Raw genomic sequence first — 8658 nt, 5'->3', positions numbered from 1 at the left:
ATATCAAACCAATGTCACGCTCTCTGTCATTCTAATACTAACAAATGCTTGAAAAGGTGGGTCAGTAAACCTTTTGGAGGGGAGGAGTGTTAGGGACAATAACTTTTATATTTTGTAATTATTAATTGATTATTAATAGTATTTTTAATGATATAAGATTATATTCAATAATAAAAAATTACTTACTTTTTTTTTATGATTAAGTGCTGATCACAAAACACAAAAATTATTGAAAATTTTTTCTTTGGGTATTGATAGAAAATTATCATCTTGTGTTCGGTTGGTATTCTGCATCATCATATTCCTAGTTCATAATTATCCGAAATCATAATTATCGGCAAATGGTTGTGGACATCCATGAGGATGAACATGATCGAAGAGTAAAATAACCATACGATTCTGATCACATCTCCAATGATATGATTTGAGGGCCTACTTTAGTACTTTAAGTTGTCATGTCATAAGAAAACTGCACTAGTTCGCCGAACAGAACAAAAATGATACCTAGGGGCGGTTGATCTGATTTGCTAAACGGCAGAAAGCATAGAAACTAGCAACGCCTTTGTTTTAAAATAAGACCGTTAGAATTAATTGTTAATTTTTTAAAATAATTATTTATTAAAAAATGTTATTACACAAAAAAATTAACTATTAAATTACTTGTTCAAATACTGATGCACAAACTTAGCCCGTTCCAAAAAGAAATAAAGTTGAATCAACACTATAGATAATATTTAGTTTTACGCTATTATCTACCCGGTCACATAGAGATTGAATACGGTCGACATGAGTCTAATCCTATTTATCTAAATAAGTAACTAATTCTTATAATTTCTCCTACTTATCTAAAAGAGATATGAATAATTTTCTTATTAAAAGGAAGTAACCAATCTACCATCAAAGGTGAAGCTATTTAAAAGATAGTTATTAATTCTATATCTACACTTATAAATACTTTGACACTCTTAGGTATTTTTGGAATTCCAATCTACATAAAAATCTACCTAAAATTCTTGCTAACTTAAGGATCGGAGTCTTACAGGTACCACCTCGTACCTTCACCAAGACATCGGACAACGACACCTCATCACAAGGAAACATCGGACACAACCCCAAATGGAGCTTGGACCTCACGTTTAGGACTAAATCACAGTTTCAGATAACCTTCGCAACATTGGCGCCGTTACCAGAGACCTTGTAATCGACACCATATGATGACAGACGACATTCTAGAAAACGGACACACGACTTCTGACTAAGAGACCTATGAAAAAGAACAACACAACGATGATCGTGCATTCGTCATACCTCCTCGACCTGACAAAGGAAAAGGTGTTACTGGTGATACGCATCCTGCAAATCAAGTAGGACAGAGANTGAACTCCACAAAGGGAGATATGACGATGAAGAGAACTGGAAGAAAAACTCGAGAAGTTGGAATCCGACCTTAAGGGTAGGAGAGCACGAGCCGATTGAGCAAAACTGCCCTTAGGAGGTGAAGATATATTCATAGAAGAAATCATGCGAGCTAAAGATTTCAGAAACTTCAAAAGTCTATATATGTACCTCTACGATGGAACCACCAATCCAAAACATCATCTGAGTAATTTCAAAAGTTACATGTATTTGGCAGGCGCATCAGATGCAACGCACTGTAAAAATTTCTTGGCAATGAAGTAGTTCGATAGTTTACCACCCAAATCGGTCACCTGCTTCGACGATTTGGCGAGAAATATTCTTACCCGATTCTCCATCCAGAAAGATAAGATCAAGCATGCCCCAAGTCTCTTGGATGTAAAATAAAAGGTCGGGGAATCTTTGCGAGGTTATATGAAAAGGTTCAACAAAGCGTGCACGGAGATTCCAAACTTACCTACCGAAGCAGTCATTATGGGGTTAGTCAATGGACTCAGAGAAGTCCCATTCTTGCAATCCATATCCATATCAAAGAGACACCCAATATCTTTATATGAGATAGAAGAGCAGACGAAGAAATATATCAACATGAAAGAAATGACAAGACTAAGGGAACCCATATCAGGACAGAACAGGTAGTATCAAGTCCGGTGTAAGAAAAAAAAGAAAAGAAAAAAGTAGAGTACAACTCAGAGAGACATCAAAGATACCATTCTTATATCCCGCTACGGGTCTTCCTTGTCGATGTGTACAGAGAAATCTGCCACATTGAAAAGATACCGCCTCCTAGACATACTAAAAGCAAGAAAGGTAAAAATCGGTCAGAATTTTTCGAATACCACAGGATATATGGCCATTCCACCAACTATTGCTATGCTTTAAAGAATGTCATTGAACAACTGACCATATAAGGTCGGTTCGATAGATATCTTGCTGAGAGGTCGGACGATCACAACAACAGGAAAAGAGATGAAGACCGGGACAGGCGAGACCGACCTCAACGAACTCCTAAAAGGCACGTCCACATGAAATTTGGAGGGTTCGCAGGAGGGGGATAATAAAATCCTCCCGGAAGAGGTATCTAAAAGAAGTATACCAAGTCGTGAAGATGCTGAAATACTCGACCTACCTACAATAATCTTCACCAAAGAAGATGCACGAGGAGTGACGCTCAAGCACGACGACCTGATAGTAATCACAATGATCATCACCTATGCAAATCTTCATAGAACCTTGATAGATCAAGGGAGTTCGATGGACATCCTATTCAAACTAGCTTTTGACAAGCTGGGCCTAGAGAAAAAGGACTTAAGAGCGTACCCATATACCCTCTTCGGTCTAGGAGATACTCATATCCGACCTCTCAGGTTCATCCTTCTCTACACAACATTTGGCAAGGGCACAAAAGCAAGAACATTAAGTATAGACTATATTGTGGTAGATGTAGCATCTGGTTACAATGTGTTTATAGGTCGGACAATATTAAACTGACTTATGGCAGTAGTTTCAACTCCTATCTCTGTATAAAGTTCTCTACTCCTGAAGGAATAACAACTGTGAGGGGAGATCAGAAACTAGTAAGGAGGTGTTATAACGAAATTCTGAACCTATGGGATGTGCAAAAGAGGTCAATACCATAGAGCTCGGAGGTGTGTCCGAATCAGAAAGGAATTGAGACCCCAACCTGAAAGAAAAATTAAAAAGGTTCAAATCGGGGATGAGGTAAAAAAGACGACAAATGTGGGGGCCAATCTAGAAGAACAGCTAAAACAAGAACTTGTTAAGCTCTTGTGAAAAAATTCCAATCTCTTCGCCTAGAAAGTCTCAGACATGCCAGGAATCCATCCCGACCTCATGAGCCACAAGCTTGCCTTTTAGCTGTCCAGCAGAAACAACGAAAACTCAGAGTTCCGAAAGAGCCGAAGTCATAGAAGAATAAGTACATGCGCTGTTAGAAGCTGTGTTCGTAAGGAAAGTAAAATACCCATTATGGCTCGCTAATGTGGTACTCATGAAGAAACAGAAGAAATGGAGGATGTGCATCGACTATACTGATCTTAACAAAGCTTGTCCCAAGGACCCTTACCCTCTGATAAAGCCATATTTTATGATGATTTTTGAGTTGAAAATAGTGGAATTTATTAACTTATCTCACACTTATTCCTTGAAAATGCATACTTTTGTGAATTCTCTCCTACTTGTGTTTAATTGTTAAAAACATATTTTTTGGACTTGTAAATTGTCAAATTAATTTTATTTTTATTCTATTTGATGCCTTGATATGTTTATTTTAGTGATTTAAGATTTAGAAGGTAAGGATGGCTTGGAAATATGGAAGAAAAGCATCTAAAAGTGAATAATTCATGAAGAAATGGAGTTCTGCAAAACTGCCAATCGTCCATATGCATGGTTCATCCATACGCATCATTCCAGTCTCATACCTCACTTAAAATGGCACGTGACTCGTAATTCCTAGCCCATTTTAGGCCTAATCCAAGTCATTTTTGAAGTATTTGAAGCAAGAATTCGAGGGGATCAACCAAGTAGTCTTAATTTAGGTTTTTTTTAATCATGTTTTAGTGAAATTTTAAAGAGAGAAGCTCTAATTTCTCTCTAGAATTCTAGGATTATAGTTTAATTTCTTTCTAGTTTTAGGTTTTCTTTACATTATCTTGCTCTACCATCTTAGTTTACTAGGTTTCTCTTGTTAGTTTCTTATTTCTTTGCTATTTTTAGTTTATTAACAATTATTGAATTCTCATTTTTTTAATACAATTTGATGTTTCTATATATGCTTTATTGATGCTTACTTGAGTTGTTATTATTTCTTTCTTGCATTGGGCAGTCATAGATTTTATTAATTCATGCAATTTATAATGCTTTTCTTTTATGCTTACCAAGTGTTTGATAAAATATCTTTTCTAATTATAGAGTAGTAGGTTTTCATTCTTGGCTTGGGTGGGAACTTGGGTGACCTTGAGTCACTAATGTCCAAGTTGATTGATAATTTAGAGATTTTAGTTAATCTTGTTTCTATTGACGCTAATCTTTTACTGACTCAATTAGTAAGTTGGTTTATGGATTAGGATTAATTAAGTCTAATTGACTTTCCTCAATTTATAGAGGTTAACGAATTGGATTTTCTCTTTGTAATTATCATGTTGTGATTAGTGGCAAAGATACTAATCCTTAACCCTCAACTTAGCCAAGATTTTTTTAGCACTTGAATTTGATTTATTTTACTAGTTAATTGCCATAATTATCTGTAGTTTAATTTCCCTTGATATTTAGTTATTACTTGCTTCTTTAAATTCTTGTTATTTACATTTCTTGTTTATTGCGCTCAAAATCCCGATCTTTCATAGATCTGATTATAATTCTTAGGGAGAACGACCTGAAATTAAACTCCCGATTATTGATTTGAACTTGTGACATTTTTACTAAACTTTAGAGAGCGTTGAATTTCGGTTTAAAGCTACAACGAATTATGAGCCTTAAACTTGTGAAAATTTCTAAACCGGTGTTTAGCGCTCGTCACCCTCTTTCTAGTATTGATGCTCTGGTAAACTCAGTTTCGGGCTATAAATACCTGTTCTTTATGGATACATACTTAGGATATAATCAAATTCTAAAGTACAAGCCGGATCAGGAGAAAACATCCTTCATTACTCCTAGGGCAAACTATTGCTATGTAGTAATACCCTTTGGGTTGGAAAATTGATGGAGGTCTATATAGACGACATGCTTGTCAAATCCAAGGAGAAAGTCAGCCTACTGTCCAACCTTGTGAAAGTTTTTAACACAATAAGGCAGGACGAGATGAGATTAAATCCTACAAAATGCACCCTTGCAGTGGAGTAAAAAAGTTTTTGGGATTCATGCTCACTCAAAGAGACATTGAAACCAACCCAAACAAATGTAGGGCCATCATGGAGATGAAAAGCATAACCTGTCTAAAGGAAGTCCAGTAGCTAAATGACAGACTGGTAGCCTTGTCCAAATTCTTGGCGGGATTAACCTTGAAATCCCTACCCTTGTTTGGAATCTTCAAGAAAGGACATGAATTCTAGTGGACTCAAGGATGTGAACAAAATTTTTTAAGACTTCAAGAACTTCTTGAGCTAATCACCAATCTTTACTCGATCTGAAGAAGAGGAAGAGTTCGTGCTATACCTAGCCATCACAGATAAGGCTATAGCCTCGGTCCTCATTTGAGAAGATAGGGAGGGGCAATGACCTATCTACTTAACGAGCAAAGCATTACAGAGGGCAGAATTAAATTATCAACGAATAGAAAAATTTGCTTACGCCCTAGTTTTTGCTTCCAAAAGAGTATAACCTTATTTCCAAGTTCACACCATTAAAGTCCGAACTAATCAACCCATGAAGCAATTCTCCAAAAGATGGATATTGCAGGACGGATGTTACAATGGGCTATGAAATTGTCCGAGTTCAATCTAAAGTATAAAGCTCGGGTAACCATTAAGTCATAATGCTTGGACGACTTTTTAGCTGAATACACAGGAGAACTACAAGGAAGCTCTAGAATCTGGCATCTATATGTGTACGACTCGTCAAATAAAGCTAGTAGTGGAGCAGGAATCATTCTTGAGAATGAAGAAGGAACTCGGGTAGAGCTTTTACTAAAATTCGAGTTTTCAGCCTCTAACAACAAAGCAAAATATGAAGTAGAGGTCAGACATATTAATCAGGTTCTCAACTACCGAGTAGATGCCCTTTTCAAACTGGCCAGTACCAAACCAGGGGGCAATAACAGAAGTTTGGTCCAGGAACTCTCCACACACCATCATTGGCTAAAGATGTCAACAGGTCATATGCGCTGACGATCTCCAATCTAAATTTGGGTTGGATGACTCCCATCATCGAATATCTCAAATTTGATATTCTTCCTAAAGAAGAAAGGGAGGCAAAGAGACTTATAAGGGAAGTACAGAACTACACTTTGGTTCATGATGTCCTCTATAGAAGAGAAGTATCTACCCCTTACTAAAGTGCGTTTTGATCTTTAAGACTGAAGAGGTCCTAAAAGAAATCCACGGTGGCATTTGTGAAAATCATCTAGGAGTAAGGTCACTAACTCAGAAGGTGTTACGAGCCGGTTTTTATTAGCCGACCTTATAGAGGGAAGTGGCAGACTTCGTTAAGAAGTGCCCACCCTGTCAAATGCATGCCAACTTCCATGTGGCGCCACCAAAAAAGCTCATCAGCATTACTCTGCCACGGCCTTTCGCAAAATAGCATGGGTATAAGAACTCCCCCAAGTTCTATAGGCATATCAGACAACTCTCGATTCTACAATGAGAATCTCCGTTCCTACTTGATTATGGCATAGAAGTTATGATCCTCATAGAAGTCAACAGAGAAAGTCCAAGGGTGAGATTCTACAATGAAGTAAGTTATATCCAAGCTAAAAAAGAAGAGCTCGACCTCCTTCTAGAAGTCTAGGAACAAGCTCGGATAAGAGAGGAAGCGTTGAAATAAAAGATTTCTACAAGGTACAATAAAAAAGTTATTAGAAGAAACTTCGCAACAAACGACCTTGTCCTTATCAAGATTGACATCGGGGTAGAGAAATCGGGCGAAGGAAAATTGGCTGCAAATTGGAAAGGACGTTACAAGATTATTGAAGTATTGGGAAAATGTTACTACAAAGTGTCCAACCTACAAGGAAACAAGCTCCCTAGGTCTTGGCATGCATGCAACATGAAGAGGTACTACAGCTAGAAAGTGAACCTTGCTCCTTGGTGTACTCTTTTTTTCCGACTTCACAGTTTTTTTCCTAAAAAGGATTTTCCTGAACGGGGTTTTAATAAGGCATCACAGTAAGGGCTAGGAGTTAAAATAGGAAAACTGTTAGTAGCAAATAGCAAATGGACCTATAAATCATTTTTCATTAATGATATTATTTATATTCCATTTTCTATGATTATTTATTCTATTATATGCACCAATTTAAACTCGACAAAACGCAAAAATCATTGTCCGATCTTAGTGGTCGGCAAGATAAAACGACAAGATTTAAATTGGTGTAAGAAGTTATATAAGCAGATCGCGGTCCAACCTTATCAATCCACTTGTACAAAAACAAGTTGGCAAAAGAGCCAAGCTTACAACAAATCACAAAAGTAATTTGATAAAACAAATATGACTGTCCTCTCAAGGATGGTGGTGCACGAAATTGTGATCTCAACGGCGCCAAAAACTTGGTACGCACGATCATAATCTCAATTCCTTTTCACAACTCCACACAACTAACCAGCAAGTGCACTGGGTCGTCCAAGTAATAAACCTTACGTGAGTAAGGGTCGATCCCACGGAGATTGTCGGCTTGAAGCAAGCTATGGTCATCTTGTAAATCTCAGTCAGGCAGATTCAATTGGTTATGAGGTTTTGAGTAATTAAAATAAAATATGAAATAAGATAGAAATACTTATGTAATTCATTGGTGGGATTTCAGATAAGTGTATGGAGATGCTTGTTGCTTCTGAATCTCTGCTTTCCTACTGTCTTCATTCAATCATTCATACTCATTTCCATGGCAAGCTATATGTTGGGGGATCACCGTTGTCAATGGCTACCGTCCGTCCTCTCAGTGAAAATAGTCCATATGCACTGTCACCGCACGGCTAATCATCTGTCGATTCTCACTCATGTTAGAATAGGATCCATTGATCCTTTTGCATCTGTCACTACGCCCAACACTCGCGAGTTTGAAGCTTGTCATAGTCATCCCATCCCAGATCCTATTCAAAATACCACAGACAAGGTTTAGACTTTTCGGATCTCAAGAATGCTACCAATTGATTATAGCTTATACCACGAAGACTCTGATCTCACGATCAGGAGGCTAAGATATATGCATTCTTAATCTATGAGGTGTAGAAACTCCACCGTAGAAAATACATAACTGATGAAGGTCCAGGCATGGCCGTGAGGCCAGCCCCCTAAACGTGTACAATATGATCTATGATAGCATAAAACTGATCAAGGATGTAAAATAGATCACTAAAAGTAGTTTTTATACTAAACTAGTAGCTAGGGTTAACAGAAATGAGTAAATGATGCAGAAATCCTCTTCTGGGCCCACTTGGTGTGTGCTTGGGCTGAGCATTGAGTTTTACACGTGTAGAGACTTCTCTTGGAGTTAAACACCAGGTTGCAGCCTGTTTGTGGTGTTTAACTCTGGTTTGTAACCTGTTTCTGGCGTTTAACTTCAGAATA

Source organism: Arachis ipaensis, chromosome B10 (assembly GCF_000816755.2).
Source record: "Arachis ipaensis cultivar K30076 chromosome B10, Araip1.1, whole genome shotgun sequence".
In the NCBI taxonomy this organism is placed as follows: domain Eukaryota; kingdom Viridiplantae; phylum Streptophyta; class Magnoliopsida; order Fabales; family Fabaceae; genus Arachis; species Arachis ipaensis.
Note: the sequence above shows the minus strand (reverse complement) of the source record.